This window comes from Globicephala melas, chromosome 2 (assembly GCF_963455315.2).
Source record: "Globicephala melas chromosome 2, mGloMel1.2, whole genome shotgun sequence".
Classification (NCBI taxonomy): Eukaryota; Metazoa; Chordata; class Mammalia; order Artiodactyla; family Delphinidae; genus Globicephala; species Globicephala melas.
This window is the reverse complement of record NC_083315.2, coordinates 59,652,260-59,668,561: the sequence shown is the minus strand read 5'-3', so window position 1 is coordinate 59,668,561 and position 16,302 is coordinate 59,652,260. Positions and strand designations below refer to the sequence as shown.

General features: G+C 39.7%; 1 protein-coding gene across 6 annotated transcripts in view; it reads right to left on the bottom strand.

The window, feature by feature from the left end:
- SIN3A (SIN3 transcription regulator family member A) overlaps positions 1-16,302 on the bottom strand; it is a 68,025-nt gene that overhangs the window by 46,864 nt on the left and 4,859 nt on the right. Inside the window, exons 1-2 of one of the 6 annotated variants that reach the window (XM_060293978.2) lie at positions 11,854-14,314; positions 10,704-10,823 (exon numbers count right to left, since the gene is read on the bottom strand). The exons of 3 other annotated variants lie outside the window; for them this stretch is intronic. The gene's annotated coding sequence lies outside the window, so the exon portion shown is untranslated. Of the gene's footprint in view, positions 1-1,587; positions 1,716-10,703; positions 10,850-11,660; positions 11,770-11,853; positions 14,315-16,302 lie in introns of those variants that run through there. 2 more of the 6 variants (XM_060293979.2, XM_060293980.2) reach the window with 2 other exon arrangements.

Sequence of the window (16,302 nt, the reverse complement as noted above, 5' to 3'; positions counted from 1 at the left end):
CTGGTGCACACACTCCCAACAGTGGACAGATTATTATAACTGAAAGACAAAATTTAAATAATAACATAGTTTGAATTACTCTGGTACTAGAGTTGAAAAATAACCTCCAATTTAAAAACACAAAGATACACCTTTCTTCATTCTCTGGTTTTGTCAAGCGTCATCATCCCTAACATTAATTATATTATTCACATGCTATAAAAACATTCAAGTGTTTCTTCCTAACTCCTCTCAAAAGCTAGTACTATAATTTCCGTCTACTTTTTAAAATATGAATTGTTTCAACAATTAAATGGTATCATGGTAAGAACACTAGGCCAGGAGTAAGAAGACGATGGTTCTAGACTTGGCAATTTAAGAAACTATGTACGCCTCAACAAGTTCCTCGTTCCATGTGAGTTTGTTTCTCCGAAAATAAAATAAGATTGAAATAGACCATTGCTAAGGTTTCTCCTGATTCTAACATTCTTTAATCCTAAAGTGATTCCAGAATCCCTTAGTTTAATAATCTCCCTGTAGGGGAACACTTCCTTTCCTGCAGCACACAAAAAGTCTAATAAACACTATGGCCAGGAATCCAGGTGGGTCTTCTCAGAGCTTTTCCAACATCGGTATCATTAACATAAGCATATCAATACGAAAGAATGCTCCAGTCATCCGAAGACAAAATAGGGCCAAGGCCTACCAATTTTTGGTCACAAAAAAAACTTTAAAAAGACACCACTGCTGTGGTAAGATTAAAAATACAGTAACAGATCTCCAAGGCACTCCCTCTCCACCTAAAGTAAGGCTCTTTTTAAGACTGGGGGTGGGGGGCTTTTACCTACTTTCTACATCCACCCATACCTTTTTTCTTCATTCCCTGGGACCGTGCATGCTCTGAGGGGAAGCAGTCCTCACAAGAACTCCTCAAGGCTGCTTCACCCCTTCTCCGTCCTCACCATCATCCTCGCCATCATCCTCAACCTGCCTGCCACTCGAATGCTCAGCCTTGAAATAGTGTCTTGGGTTTTTCTCACACCTTACAAACCTAAGTTAGACTCTGACACAGGAGCACAACTGTTTCATTTGCAAGCCAGCTATTTTCAATGTTATCTTTTCTGTAAATCGCAAGCTATAAATATCCTTTCTGTTGACTATAACTTATTTATTTACTTATTTATTTAGCCACGCTGTGCGGCATGTGGGATCTTAGTTCCCCTACAAGGGATCGAACCCACACCCCCTGCATTGCAAGCGCAAAGTCTTAACCACTGAACCACCAGGGAAGTCCCTATTGACTATAACTTTAGATCAAAGGACTAAGTCTCCCAAATTTCTATGAACACTCAATCTCAACCTACTTGGGGATAAGTCTAATAAATGGACAAGACTGAAAAGTCTTAAAGACTTTTTGGCTGCTACTTCTATGTATACCCATGATCTAGATCACAGTTTGTTTTTGGGTTCCACTGGCTTGAAACTTAGATGCTTAAACACATCTGAGATTAATCTCTGGAACCAAAAGCCAGTCAATACCTCATAAATGGAAAACCAAATTTAGATCAGAAGAGCACAGCACAGGACTATGGAAAAAAACTAAAGTACCTGTCAAGACCTGGATTCTAGTCCAAACTCTGACTCGAAGCTGTATAACTTTGGTCCTGCTTCCTTACTTGCAAAAGGATGTAATTAGACTACTCTAGTGATTGCCAAATGCTGGTCTGTGGAGAAGTCTATAGGAAAATGAAAAAGAGCGGGGGGAGAGGGGATTGCAGTGAGTTTTTCATAGGTTAAGTATTAAAGAACTATGCTTTACTCTGAGATCATGTCCTATCTTTTAGCTATTAAAATATCATTTGTTTTATAAAGTGACTGTGATTCTATAAAGTATTTAACTTCATTTGCCTCTACAGAGTTTGCCTTCCAGACCATCTCTATGACACTATAGAGACCGCCCAGGGTCTGCACTTTCTCTGAACTGTACTTTACTTCTTTAACAATAACCACTCTTAATTCTATTCCCGAAGTGGTTCTCAAATCAATTGCTTCTTCTCTAGCCATACAGACACGCCCTCATTTCAAGACCTTATCATCCCTTACCTCAATTGTTACCAACACCCTCCAGCCTCTCTCCCATCTAGTCTACCCTCTACACTGCTTTCAAAATGGTCAGCCTCAGGACTTCCCTGGTAGTCCAGTGGGTAAGACTCCGCGCTCCCAGTGCAGGGGGCCTGGGTTTGATCCCTGGTTGGGGAACTAGATCCTGCATGCGTGCCGCAACTAAGGATCCTGCATGCCGCAGTGAAGATCCTGCAAGCTGCAACTAAGACCCAGCACAGCCAAAATAAATAAATAATAAATAAATATTAAAAAAAAAAAAGTTGGTCTCAAATGCAAATCCAATCCAGCTGTAAATCCATCATCTTAAGTGATGGCTTCCCATCACTTAAGAAAACAATCCAGGAATTCCCTGGTGGTCCAGTGGTTAAGGTTCGGCACTCTCACTGCTGAGGGTCTGGGTTCAATCCCTGGTCGGGGAACTAAGATCTCAAGCCGCGCAGCACAGCCAAAAAAACCCAAAAACCAAAAACAAACAAACAAAAAACCCCCCAAAACAAAACAACAATAACAACCTAAATTCCTTAACTTGGCCTTCAAAATTCTTCCTTACTCACTGGGGGGACAATTTAACTTACCAATTACATCCTTTCAGTCCCCACCCTATCATCCAGGCCTGTCAAGTGTCTTCCCACTCCCCTAAACAAGCCTCAAGTCTATAAGCTTCAAGGTAGAGTCCTTTTCAACTGTCACATTCCAGACACTCATCACAGATGCTCAAATACTGTACATGCAGAAGGGAAAGATAACATAGTTAACATAATAACAGCATATACTGAATGCCAAGCACCATTCTATACAATTTACCAATAATAATTTAATGCCTACAACAACCCTATAAGCAAGGTACTACTATTCTCTATGTTATAAATGAGAAAACTGAAACACAAAGATTAAAATTGCCCAAGGTTGCACAGCTAAAAGGCAAAGCTGGGATATGAATCCACAAAATCTGTCTCCAGAGCCTGGATTCTTTTTTTTTTTTTTTAATTGAATACAGAAGTATATCCTTTTTAAAAAATTAATTAATTTATTTATTTTGGCTGCACTGGCTCTTCATTGTGGTGTTTGGGCTCTCTAGTTTTGGCGTGCGGGCTTCCCTAGTTGCAGTACGAGGGCCCTAGAGCGTACAGGCTCAGTAGCTGCAGCACATGTGGGCTTAGTTGCGGTATGTGGGATCTTAGTTCCCCGATCAGGGATCGAACCCAGGCCCCCTGCATTGGGTGCGTGGAGTCTTAACCACTGGACCACCAGGTAAGTCCCCAGAGCCTGGATTCTTAACTACCTCACTATCCTGCCTCACACAGAAGAGGAGAAAACAAGGAGGAAAGAAGAGTTCCTTTATTTATTTAACACACACATGCATTGAGCAACTTCAGCTTTAACGTCTCACACACTTAGCTCATTCATCCCTTCTTCAGCCTCAACCCAACAGCAGGAATGCTTTGGCAGCACTCATCCATTCAGTTAGCAAATACTCAGGGAGCAGATATGAAGGTGGTAGATGATCTCAGCCCTTGCCCTAGAAAAGCTTAAAAACTAGTTGGAAAGACCATATACAGCCTCACTAGTATTCAAAGAAATATAAAGTAAAACGATTTCCCAAAGGAACTGCCAAAAATTAAGAGAATGATGATATTCAGCGTAGGTGAGAATGCAGGGAAACACTACTGGTGTAAGTTTTAATTGTTATAGACTATTTGGTTGGCAACTTGCAGGCTTTTATTAAATTTTTTAATTAAATTGAAAATGTGCATACCCTTTAATCACCTAGCAACTCCACTTCTAGGTCTCTATACTATACATCTGCCAAATATATTTACTGCAGCAAAGTATAAAAAATTTAAATGTCTATCAATAGCTAAATAAACTTGATCCATCCATATTAGGAAAACTATGTAGCAATTAGAAAGATCAGGGTTCATCTACAAGGAAAGCTGTCCTGGACATAATAAGTGAAAAGAATAAGCTACAGAATATATACAGGGTGATCTCAACACATACACAATGTACTCTTAAGATTTGTGCATTTCACTGTATATAAATCTGCATCAAAAGGAAAAGGCTAGAAACAAGCATTGAACTCTAGATAAGGAAATGCATGCTCAGGTACTTAGACGAAAGTGTAAGGAATTCTCTGGCGGTCCAGTGGCCAGGACACCACGCTTTCACTTTCAAGGGCCTGAAAAAAAGAAAGTGTACTAATGTCTGAAATGTACTTAGAATACCATCAAGAAATCAGTTTGGATTGATAGATGGAAGAATGGATAGATGGATATGATAAAGGAAGTACTGTAAAAATGGTAATGGTAAAATCCAGGTAGTGTGTATATATGGGTGTCAACTATAAAATTATATCAAATCTTGGAAGGATAAGCTAACAATACAAACTAGTTCACAAGTGGTACTAACGAGCACTAGAAACTTGGAAGGGAGAAGAAGTGTGTACAGTGAGAAAGAGTCTACGGAGAAGGTAAATGTTTAGTTATATCTTGAAAATTAGGGATGAATTAGGGCATGGGGGATACAGGATGAAATTAAAATATTACAGTAACTTTGGACTTACAGGCAATAAACAGCTATTTAAAATCTTTGCCAATTCATTCGCCCCACAAATAATTCCCGAGTGCCAGGCCCTGTGCTTTAGTGTTGGGGCTCCAGCACTGAACAGGACATTTCCTGATCCACAACAATCAAGTCTTCCATATCTAACTGCTATCAGTTGATGTGCTCCTCACAACTGTCCTGTCACACGAGCACACCCAGAAGCCTCCTATTTAGAGGCAAACTAATACTCAAATTAAGTGACGTTTTCAAGGTCACATAGCTGGTTAAAGGAACAAGATGGTAGATAGACCCTTTCTCCTTGGAATACATGATCAATCTGGAGTAGAAATGTAAGTATTCGAATGCCAAATGATGGAGCCACAAGACAGAAAACTACTTTCAAGTCCTGCTTCAGCTGACATGATTTTCGTCTGCCACTACAGTCTCCAACTGTTTCAGATCTGAAGCTTACCCTGTTATCAAAACACTAGTCTAAGAAGACGGAATTTAAAAAGCCAAAAATAAAGGCACTTTGAGGGACAGAAACTAGTAAAGAGAGACTAATGTGAACAAACAATGGCACAGAACACTACATAGTCATCTGGCCATGTGTTATAATAAAAAGTGGGAATAGCTCCAAATCATCAGGCAAAGAAATCATAATTCCCAAATAAAGTAACTAGAGCAGGATAATTCTGATATTGCAGGGGAGTATTCTGGAGTAGGGCAAGACAACTGACGAGCGAATGTGACACGTTTCGGACAAATGTTAGAAGGGCGGAGGTAAAAGCTAATCCTTTCAGAACAAGAAAAATAAAAACCAACTTTCTAGTTTTACAACCTAAATGTCTTTAATCACAATAAAGAGTTGGCCTCCTAAATATCCAGACATCTCTCCATAATTATTAGAATCCAAATGGAAAATCTAACTTTAAAGAATATTTTCATTTAAATTAAATTTCACAAATTGGCTTAAATGGAAACAATAGAATTATTTCAGTCAAGATAAGTTCAAAGTAACAGTGTGTATGGAACAAACCACCTTATTACAGAGGGTTTTAAGTCTACACACTTTCTTTTTGAAATGTATTTAATTTATGGTTGACCCTTTAGTGCCTCTTGATTTTGTGTTGATATTATCTTGAATTAGGCACACTTTAAAGTTCTTTTATTTATATAAGAAAAAAATCTGAAATTATTCTCTTCCTGGTGGTCAACATCACATGAAATCACATAAAATTGTGCCCTGGTCAGTTTATTTCAATGAATACTCTTGAAAAAATGGAAGGCTTCTCTTCAAAAGCAAAGAAATTTTTATCAAAGCATTAAGTGAATGTAATTATTTCAACCCAGTAAAACTGCCTGCCACAGTCTACTTCAAAATCTGTCCAAAGATCCACTTCTGGATTTAAATCTGCTAGAAAATGAAAAAAGTGTTCCAGAATGAAAAAGTCAATCTATTTATATTTCCAATACTACTCAGAATAATCACTCAACAAAATTAACAACCCATTCTTCTCAAAACACCATAATATCTGATACCCAAGCCTCCCCTGAAAGTAGTTTCACATTCTTCTGATGAGGTGGTCCCCCAACCTGGGGAGATTTTGCCCCCAGGGCACATTTGGCAATGTTGGAAGACATTTTTGGTTGTCACAATTCCAGGAGAGGGGTGCTACTGGCATCTCATGAATAGAGGCCAGGGATGTTGCCAAACATCCTACAGTGTACAGGATAGCCCCCCACAACAAAGAATCATTCAGCCCAAAATATCAATAGTGCCAAGGTTGAGAAACGATATAATATAATGACAATCCCATTTGACATATACCTTCTGTGAACTTTGGTGGAGTTACGTCATACTACAGTGTAACAACAATTTTTAACAAGGTGACTCAGGACAATTATTTTGTATATGCAGACAATAACACTGCTTTCTTTACGACATGTGATTCACCTTTAACCCTCAGTATACCACAAAAACTTATCATTGCATTATCATTTATCATTTGGGCTAAAAATACCTTTATTAGAAATTTTAGTAAGAATTTAGGACTTGCCTGGTGGCGCAGTGTTTAAGAATCCGCCTGCCAATGCAGGGGACACGGGTTCAATCCCTGGTCCAGGAAGATCCCACATGCCGCGGAGCAACTAAGCCCGTGTGCCACAACTACCAAAGCCCACACGCCTAGAGCCTGTGCTCCGCAACAAGAGAAGCCAACGCAATGAGAAGCCGGCACACCGCAAAGAAGAGTAGCCCTCGCTCGCCACAACTAGAGAAAGCCTGTGCACAGCAATGAAGACCCAACACAGCCAAAAATAAATAAATTAATTTTAAAATAAATTAATTAGTTAATTAAAAAAAAGAATTTGAACAGCAAATCCAAATTTTTATTCCGTATTTTCCTGGTTTTGAAGATATAAATACCCAAAACAGGCACTATTCTTTACAATGCAACTGACTAGTAATCAACTGTCATGGATGAACTTGGAACATAGCCATTCTATAAACTTTGATTCTAGATTTCACGTAAATCTCAAGTAAAGTTCTAGCTTACTGTCACTCTTGGGTTTTTTTTTTCCCCCCCTCACATGATCAAACACAACTTTGAAAACTTACTTCTTAATTTTGCTGAAGAGAGGACGATCATCTTTTTTTTTTTTTTTTTTTTTTTTGCGGTGCCTCTCACTGTTGTGGCCTCTCCCGCTGCAGAGCACAGGCTCCGGACGCACAGGCTCAGCAGCCATGGCTCACAGGCCCAGCCGCTCCGTGGCATGTGGGATCTTCCCGGACTCGGGCACGAACCCGCATCCCCTGCATCGGCAGGCGGACTCCCAACCACTGCGCCACCAGGGAAGCCCAGGACGATCATCTTCTACGCTCCACAAATGCAAGCGTTCTCAGTTTTAGACTGATAAATACCAATTAAACTATCAATCCAATGATTTTTCTTTTTCATTTATACATGTTTCCTTCCAGTCACCTCCGTACACACACCTGTCTTTGGCATCTGTCCACTTACAAACCACATCAAGTAAGTTTTGGTATAAAAACATCATAAAAGATGAAAGAACACCATTGTACATGCTTTTAGCAAATTGGAATGGTTTGGATTCTTCTTGAAAATATTGCACTCTGGGGACTTCCCTGGTGGTCCAGTGGCTAAGACTCCACACTCCCAATGCAGGGGGCCCAGGTTCCATCCCTAGTCAGGGAACTAGATCCCACATGCCACAACGAAGATCCTGCATGCCACAATGAAGATTCCCGCATGCTGCAACTAAGACCCGGCACAGAGAAAGAAAGAAAGAAAGAAAAAGAAAGAAAGAAAGAAAAGAAAGAAAAGAAAGAAAAGAAAGAAAGAAAGAAAGAAAGAAAGAAAGAAAGAAAGAAAGAAAGAAAGAAAGAAAGAAAATATTGCATTCTGAAGTCCTTCCTGTTGAATGATTCCTCGATGAGGACATCATACTCCCCGCCCACACCCCGCCCTCAGAAGTATATTGTCCACTCATAAATTCTTCAGTTTGAGAAAATTCATCTAGGATACTGTCATCTGAAGACTCAAAGTCTGCAGCTTGGCTTATACAATCAATTCTACCATCATCATTACAGCCTACAGTGTTGCTATCAGTTGCACTGCTTTCATCTATTAGTTCCTCTAATAACTGTGAAATGTCTTCCTGTTAGTTTTCTTGTCTTTGCCATTATTAGAGGAAAACGAAAGATTACGGGTTATCAAACATGTTGAATGAAAATGTAAAAAAACTGTAAAAACAGTAGTATAAAGAACTTTCATATCCTTTTCACCCCAAATGGTAACATCTTACATAATGTTTAAGATGGCATCCCCCAACTTCTTGTACACTTTCTCGAAAGATGCTGTAATGCTTTGGGCAAAGAAGTAAGAAAATTGAAGTAGTGATGACTTATTTTACTACTGCATCATCCTTCTAGGCAATTCATCATTCTTCCATTTTCTTATTATTTTAGTTTTTTTTTTTAGCACAGTTGGGAATAATTGATGAGTAATGCTAAAGTAATTCCTAAGATGATAAAAGACCAAAACATTTCAAGATACAGGATAACTAAGATCATCAATATCCTACAATATAGGTCAGATGTATAAGCGGTAATAGCTAAAATGAGTTTATTCCATTAAAAAGAAAATAAGTAAATTTTCTCTTCGTTCTTCTGAAGACCTCTAATAAAGAATAAAGTCATTAAATATAAATCTTTTCAAGTAGTTAATACTGCTCAAAAAGAAACTCAAAAACTAATATTGGGTCTAACTGACACTGATGTTATAGGTAGAATATGGACAAGAAAATATTTGGTTCAATTCAAAAGATATTAATAATTATATCAACGTTCACATTCTGATTTGATCACTGTACTATGGCAATTCTTTGTATTATTTTTTGCAACTTCTTTTAAGCCTAAAATTATTTCAAAATGAAAAGTTTAGGGACTCCCCTGGTGGTCCAGTGGTTAAGACTCCACACTCCCAATGCAGGGGGCCCGGGTTCGATCCCTGGTCAGGGAACTAGATCCCGCATGCCACAACTAAAGATCCTGCATGCCACAACTAAAAATCTCATGTGCTGTGACTATGAACTGGCGCAGCCAAATAAATAAATTTTTTTGAAGTTTTTAAAAAATTAAGTATAATAGTAGGGGAATATAAAAGAAGGAAATCATTGTGTATACCTATTCTCAAGGACATTAACATTTAGTTTGTGTGACAAGGTTTCTATAAACTAACTAGGAATGGTATAAAACAAGACTAAGTGTAACAGAAGATACACTAGCCGAAGCTATAAAGAAAGCATTATAAAGAATAGAACGCAAGGTAGTTCTTAAGATGATAGATGTGTCACTCACCTCATACCGCCTCTATCCTATTAGCTATATTTCTGCCCCTACACAGACATGGGCACACAAACTTTTAACCATCTTTGTATCCTCCACCATGCTTAGCATAGTGCTTTGCTGTGATGGAAACCAAACCATTCATTCACACATGCATGCATCCTCTAATATTTACTGAGCACATACTATGTGCCAGGAATTGTTCTGGGAGCTAGGGATATAGATGTAAATAAAACAAAACTCTCCTCCCTCAGGAAGTTTACATTTTAGTGGGAGAAATAGACAACAAGATAATAAACAGTGTTCAGAATATCAGACAGTGACAAGTGCTAAGAAGAAAAAGCAGAAGATTTTTGAAATTTTAGACAAGGGTGACCAAAGAGTACCTCACTAATATAAAGTAACTTTTGAGTAAATGAAGTAAGGAGTTACCCATGTAGAAATCAGTAGAAGAACCATTATAGGCAGAGGGGACAGCAAACACGAAGACTCTGATATACATATGTGCTTGGTATTTTCCGAGAAAAGCAAAAAGGCCACGTAGTTGGAGCAGAATGGAGGAAAGAGAGACTAGTAGGAAATGAAGTCAGAGAGGTAATGGAGTTGGGGGTAGTAGATAGGGAGCATACCGTGTTTGTTCTCGTAGGTCATAATAAGAACTCAGACTGAAATGGGAAGCCGTTGGAGGGTTTTAAGCAGAGAATCACTTGGGTTGCTATCAATATGTTAAGAACAGACTGAAGAGGGGCAATAACAAAGCAAAGAGAACAGTTAAGGTGCTACTGATATAACCCAAGCTAGAGATGTTAGTGGCACTCACTGCTGTAGTTGGGGGCTAGGGGGTGGTATCAAGTTGGTCAAATTCTGGATAGTATTTTGAATAGAGAGCAAATAGTATTTATTTGCTGATAGACCACGTGTGAAAAAGAGAGAAGTCAAAGATGCCTGTTGGATATCCAAGAGGAAATATGAAGTGGGCCACTGGATTTGTTCATCTACAGTACAAAGGAGAGGTCCCCAGGGAGAGACAGAAATTTGAGAGTTATCAGTATTGTTTAGATTTTGGAAAGCTAATACGGCGCATAGAGTAGCTCTCTATAATCACGCACGTTCACATTTCTGTACCAAGTGGGACAGCGTAGAACAGGTTGTCCCCCCCCTAAATTAGTTGTGGAACCAAACTTACCAAAAAACAAACAAACAAAAATTCTTGCATTTCAGAGCTGCAGACAAGAGACTGTGGCTCCATATATCCTTCAACAGCCTGCAAGTCAATAAGCCTGGCACCTGGAGGATACCAGCAGGACTGAGGAAACATCCATTGCCACGAAGCTGATAAATACAAGTAACATGCAGGCACACACACAGAAGAGGGGGTGAGGAGTACAAAAGCAAAAGAAGGGAGGGGCAAAAAAGAGATGTATCAGTTAGGAACTGCTACCAATAAACGCCTAACTAATTTTGAAGCCAACTGCCAACTAAACAGAGGTATCCTCTAGTTAGTAAACTTTAAAATGCCAACAGAGTTCAGGCTGTAAACTACTTATCTATCACCTGTGTGCCAGCATTGTCCTAGGCACTGAGGCTATCAAGAAAGTAAAGTCCCAATCTAGATGAACTGTGAGCCACTGTATAGCTCTCCCTGATGAAAACCAGTATCAGGTTGTTGACCTGCAAATATACAAGGACAAAAAAAAAAAAAAAAATCTGCATTTGGTTATAACTGACAACAAATCCCACTGGGCATGTCTTTTGTGTGATTTTTTGTTTTGTTTTGTTTTGTTTTTTGGGGGGGGCGTGTCTTTTGAAGAAAGATCCCAAAAGAAAGTTACAAAACTAAAGAAAGTCGAAGTTTTTTTTGTAATGTGTTGTTAAAAGACAATCGAACAGATAACTGTATAAAGACAATTAAAATTCATATTTAAAAAGAAAGATGTCTGTCAGAAAAACAAAACTCCTTGAGACATTTGGAAAGAATATAATGTAATAATGGCAGAACCCTGATTCAGACTACCCAAGTATGCTGCTAGATGAATTTCATTATTTGACCTTAACCTCAACAAAAAACAAACACCCAGAATTAATTACTTAAACTGTAACAAGAAAAAGATTAAAATCCTAAGATATTACCTCTACTACTCACTTATTAAAGTAGCAGAAACAGGAAGGCATGTGAAAGAAAAGAAGTATTAGGAAATAATAGTTGACCATATTAATAATATATATATATATTATATATATATATATATATATACTCTGTCAGCTTGTCAGCTTGACAGAGTAACAGCAACAAGTTATGCCAAGTCCATAATTTCTTCACTGTGATTCTTAACTACCTTCCAACGCAGTAGAAGCAATCACATCTGCGAACTGAAGAGAACAGGATGCACAAACTCTGGAAGAGAGACAATTCATGTGCCATTTTCAATACAATGCCACCCCTTCTAACATTCCAAAGCACTCTCTGGGGGTATTTTGAGCCTAACAACTCCCTTAAACTAGATGTATGATTTCAGACTCCTCCCTCCTGTTTCTCATTCAGTGTCCCCTCTTCCTCTTCCCACCAAAAGGTGGGCTCTCCTCTGAATTCCTTACAGCTCTTTGCACTTGACTCTTATGCACTCAACCTACACTGATGTGTAGTAAAATTATATTATATGTATATTTACCTTTCCTTCTAAGACTGTAAACTTCTTGGGAACAGAGACTCTTCCTGTGTCAGTCCAGAGCTATTTTAGATGCTCAATAACCTTTAAAATTGTGAATCACTGTTGTACACCTGAAACTTACATAATATTGTACATCAACTATACTTCAATTAAAAAAAAAGGTGGTCAAGAATGCATGTTGAGGGCTTCCCTGGTGGCGCAATGGTTAGGAATCTGCCTGCCAATGCAGGGGACACAGGTTCAAGCCGTGGTCGGGGAAGATCCCACATGCCGTAGAGCAACTAAGTCCATGCGCCACAACTACTGAGCCTGTGCTCTAGAGCCTGCGAGCCACAACTACTGAAGCCCACACGCCAAGAGCCTGTGCTCCGCAACAAAGAGAAGCCACTGCAATGAGAAGCCCGCGCACCGCAACGGAGAGTAGCCCCCGCTCACCGCAACTAGAGAAAGCCCATGCACAACAACGAAGACCCAATGCAGCCAAGAATAAATTAATTAAATAAATTAAGAGGAAAAAAAAAAGAACGCATGCTGAGGGACTTCGCTGGTGGTCAAGTGGTTAAGAATCCACCTTCCAATAAAGGAGATGCGGATTCAATCCCTGGTCAGGGAACTAAGATCCCACATGCCACTGGGCAAATAAGCCCTCACGCTGCAACTACTGAGCCCACGTGCTCTGGAGCCTGCGCACCACAACCAGAGAGAAGCCTGCACACCACAATGAAAGATCCCACGTGCTACAACTAAGACCCAACACAGCCAAATAAATAAATTTTAAAAAAGAATGCATGTTGACTCAATTTACCTTTAGAACCTGAATCCCAATCTTTTCCCCCAATGTGCTTTCAAAAGCACATTGCTGGGGACTTCCCTGGTGGTCCAGTGGCTAAGACTCCACACTCCCAATGCAGGGGGCCTGGGTTTGATCCCTGATCAGGGAACTAGATCCCACATGCGGCAACAAAGGGTTTGCATGCCGCAACTTAAGATCCCTCATGCGGCAACAAAGATCCTGCGTGCCACAACTAAGACCCAATGCAACCAAATAAATAAATATTTTAAAAAAAAAAGCACATTGCTGCTTCCTCCAAAAATTAAACATAAAATTACCATATGACCTAGCAATTCCACTTCTGGGTATATATCCAAAAGAATTCAAAGCAAGTACTTGAAGAGATATTTATACACCCATGTTCACAGCCGCATTACTCACAATAGCCAAGAAGTGGAAACGACCCAAACGTCTATCAACATATGAATAGATAAACAAAATGTGGATGATGGTGATGACTGCACAACAATGTGTATGTACTTAATATCACTGAATTGTACATTTAAAAAATAGATAAAATCATAAATTTTACATTATATATGTTTTACCACAAGTGGGGGAAAAAAAAACCCCACGCTGCTCCTTCTCCATTTACTACCCTTAGACCAGAGGCAGCTGAAGTATAGCATTAAGAGTGTGGACTCTGGAACCAGAATGTCTGGGTTCGAATTCTGGATTAGCCACTTAGCATATGTCTAACTTCTCTTTCCCACTGTTTCCTCACCTTTAAAACATAGATTTCATAGTACCCACTACATAGGGTTGTAGTGAAGATTAAACAGATTAATAAATATATAATACTTAACTCAGTGCCTGGGGGGTAGTAAAGGGCTCGATAAATGTTACGTTCTCTTATTATTATTCAAGGAGACAGAGGGTGTAGTTTGAAAAAGCATTTAACATCATCTATATAAGAATCTACAGAAAATAAAGCTTAACAAACTTTTGGTTAATGGAGTTATCCAGAAGAGTAAGAAAGCCTTTGAAAGCACTGCACTAGATTACTGAATGCCATGGACATAATCTTTTAATTCCAACTAAAATTCACAGCCATTAATATCTGCCTCGAATAGCCCTCCAGTATCTTGTCTGTTTGCACTTAAGATGTAAACATGACTATGCTTTGCCAGGAATTTTATCAAATTACTACACACCACCTTCCTTAAAAAAATAAAATTTTGGGGCTTCCCTGGTGACGCAGTGGTTGAGAGTCCGCCTGCCGATGCAGGGGACACGGGTTCGTGCCCCGGTCCGGGAGGATCCCACATGCCGAGGAGCGGCTGGGCCCGTGAACCATGGCCGCTGAGCCTGCGCGTCCGGAGCCTGTGTTCCACAACGGGAGAGGTCACAACAGTGAGAGGCCCACGTACCGCAAAAAAATTAAAAAATAAAAAAAAATAAATTTTTTTTTACTCTTTAGGTGAAAACATCTTAATTACAAAATGCAAATCTCTTTAGGGTCTCTGACTCTGACAAAACTATAGTATATGATACTGATATTTGAAGAGAGAAAAAGCATTTATGAAAACTTTCCTAATACAGCATATCCAGGCTCTTACTTGAATTCTTAAAGCCTATGTGGGACTTCTGACTCTGGTTCGCCAACAGACACCATATTCTTTTTTTTTTTTAAATAACTAAAATTATTTATTTATTTATTTTTGGTTGCGTTGGGTCTTTGTTGCTGCATGCAGGCTTTCTCTAGTTGTGGTGCGCGGGCTTCTCATTGAGGTGACTTCTCTTGTTGCGGAGCACAGGCTCTAGACACGCAGGCTTCAGTAGTTGTGGCACGTGGGCTCAGTAGTTGTGGCTCGCAGGTTTCAGTAGTTGTGGCACGCGGGCTTCAGTAGTTGTGGTGCACGTGCTTAGTTGCTCCACAGCATGTGGGATCTTCCCGGACCAGGGATCGAACCCGTGTTCCCTGCATTGGCTGGCAGATTCTTAACCACTGCACCACCAGGGAAGTCCCAACATATTCTTTAAGGGTATAAATTAGGTCTTTTATGTTTCCCAGCACACAGCATTGCAAATGGTAGGTACAATTATGTGTTGACCAAACTTTCCCAATGGTAAATTCTCCACTCTTTTCACAAACTTTGTCAGTTTATGGCATCAGGAAAAACACCCAGGTTTTCTGCCTCCACACCAGTTCTACCACAGTCACCATAAACCAAACTAAAAAGCTACTGTTGCCATTGCTACTTCTTTAGCTAAGAAGGTGAGACTTGATCTCTTCACATGAGTATAGCACACGGCACCACGCTCTCAGTCCCAACTGAGCAAAGCACAAACCTAGAATTTAACTTCAGTTCAGCTAATTAGCCAGAGGGCTTGCTCAGATATTAGTGCATAAATAAACATATTTGTTCCTTGTTTAATTTCTCATGAAAAATATCGAAAACACAAGTAATTTCTCTTAAGAAAAGATAATGTCTCAACTCAGAGCAAAACCCTCAATTAAACTGGTTCATTAAACTTGAAATGTCCTAAGGCAATTTCCCAATACAGGTTGGAGGGCAACAAGTCACATACACAAGGCTACACTAGTCCTCGATTTCACCCTACTCTCTGTAAAAAAATAGGGCAAGAACAGTGTTTTATAGAATATAAATAGAAAGTGGTCTAGATGTTCTAACAGAATTACATAAAACAAGCAGACTTTTCAAGAACACCTGAAGCTACCTAAATTGCAACTTATTTATTTGAGAAATTAAATAACAGAACCACCAGTACAATTAAAGCATTCAAAAATGCAGAAGCTGAGGAAATTGGAGTATTTCATTCAAAGTCTGAGTTTTAAAAAAAAAATCACCATCTTCTATAAAAGATCATTTTTTTAATATAATGTAAGTCCAACCCTTCCTTTTCTAAATTTCAGCCTTGGGAAGAGGAGTTTGCACATCCTTTTCTTGGCTAACTGGGTTTGAAGTTCTAAGGCACCGAAATAGTGGCGAAGTCTAACTACCCACCATCCCATTGGCTCAGAGGAAACCCCGCCCCGTACAGCCACGGTAACCCAACATCAAGGGAACTCCAGGAAAGGTTGTCCCCGGCCACATTTCTAGTCTCTGATGAGTCTCTGCCCCTCCCCCCACCATCACCGCTGCGGAAGCACGGTCTCAGCACGAGCAGCACTCGACCGCAGACTGCAACGAAAGGACCTTGAGCACCTCGCCCCAATAATTACAACCGAGAGGGGAGGGGCGGGGACCACGATCCCACTGTCCAGGCTGCATGGTGCCATCCATGCTGCACCAAGAAAAGCAGACACAACAGCTCTGGCA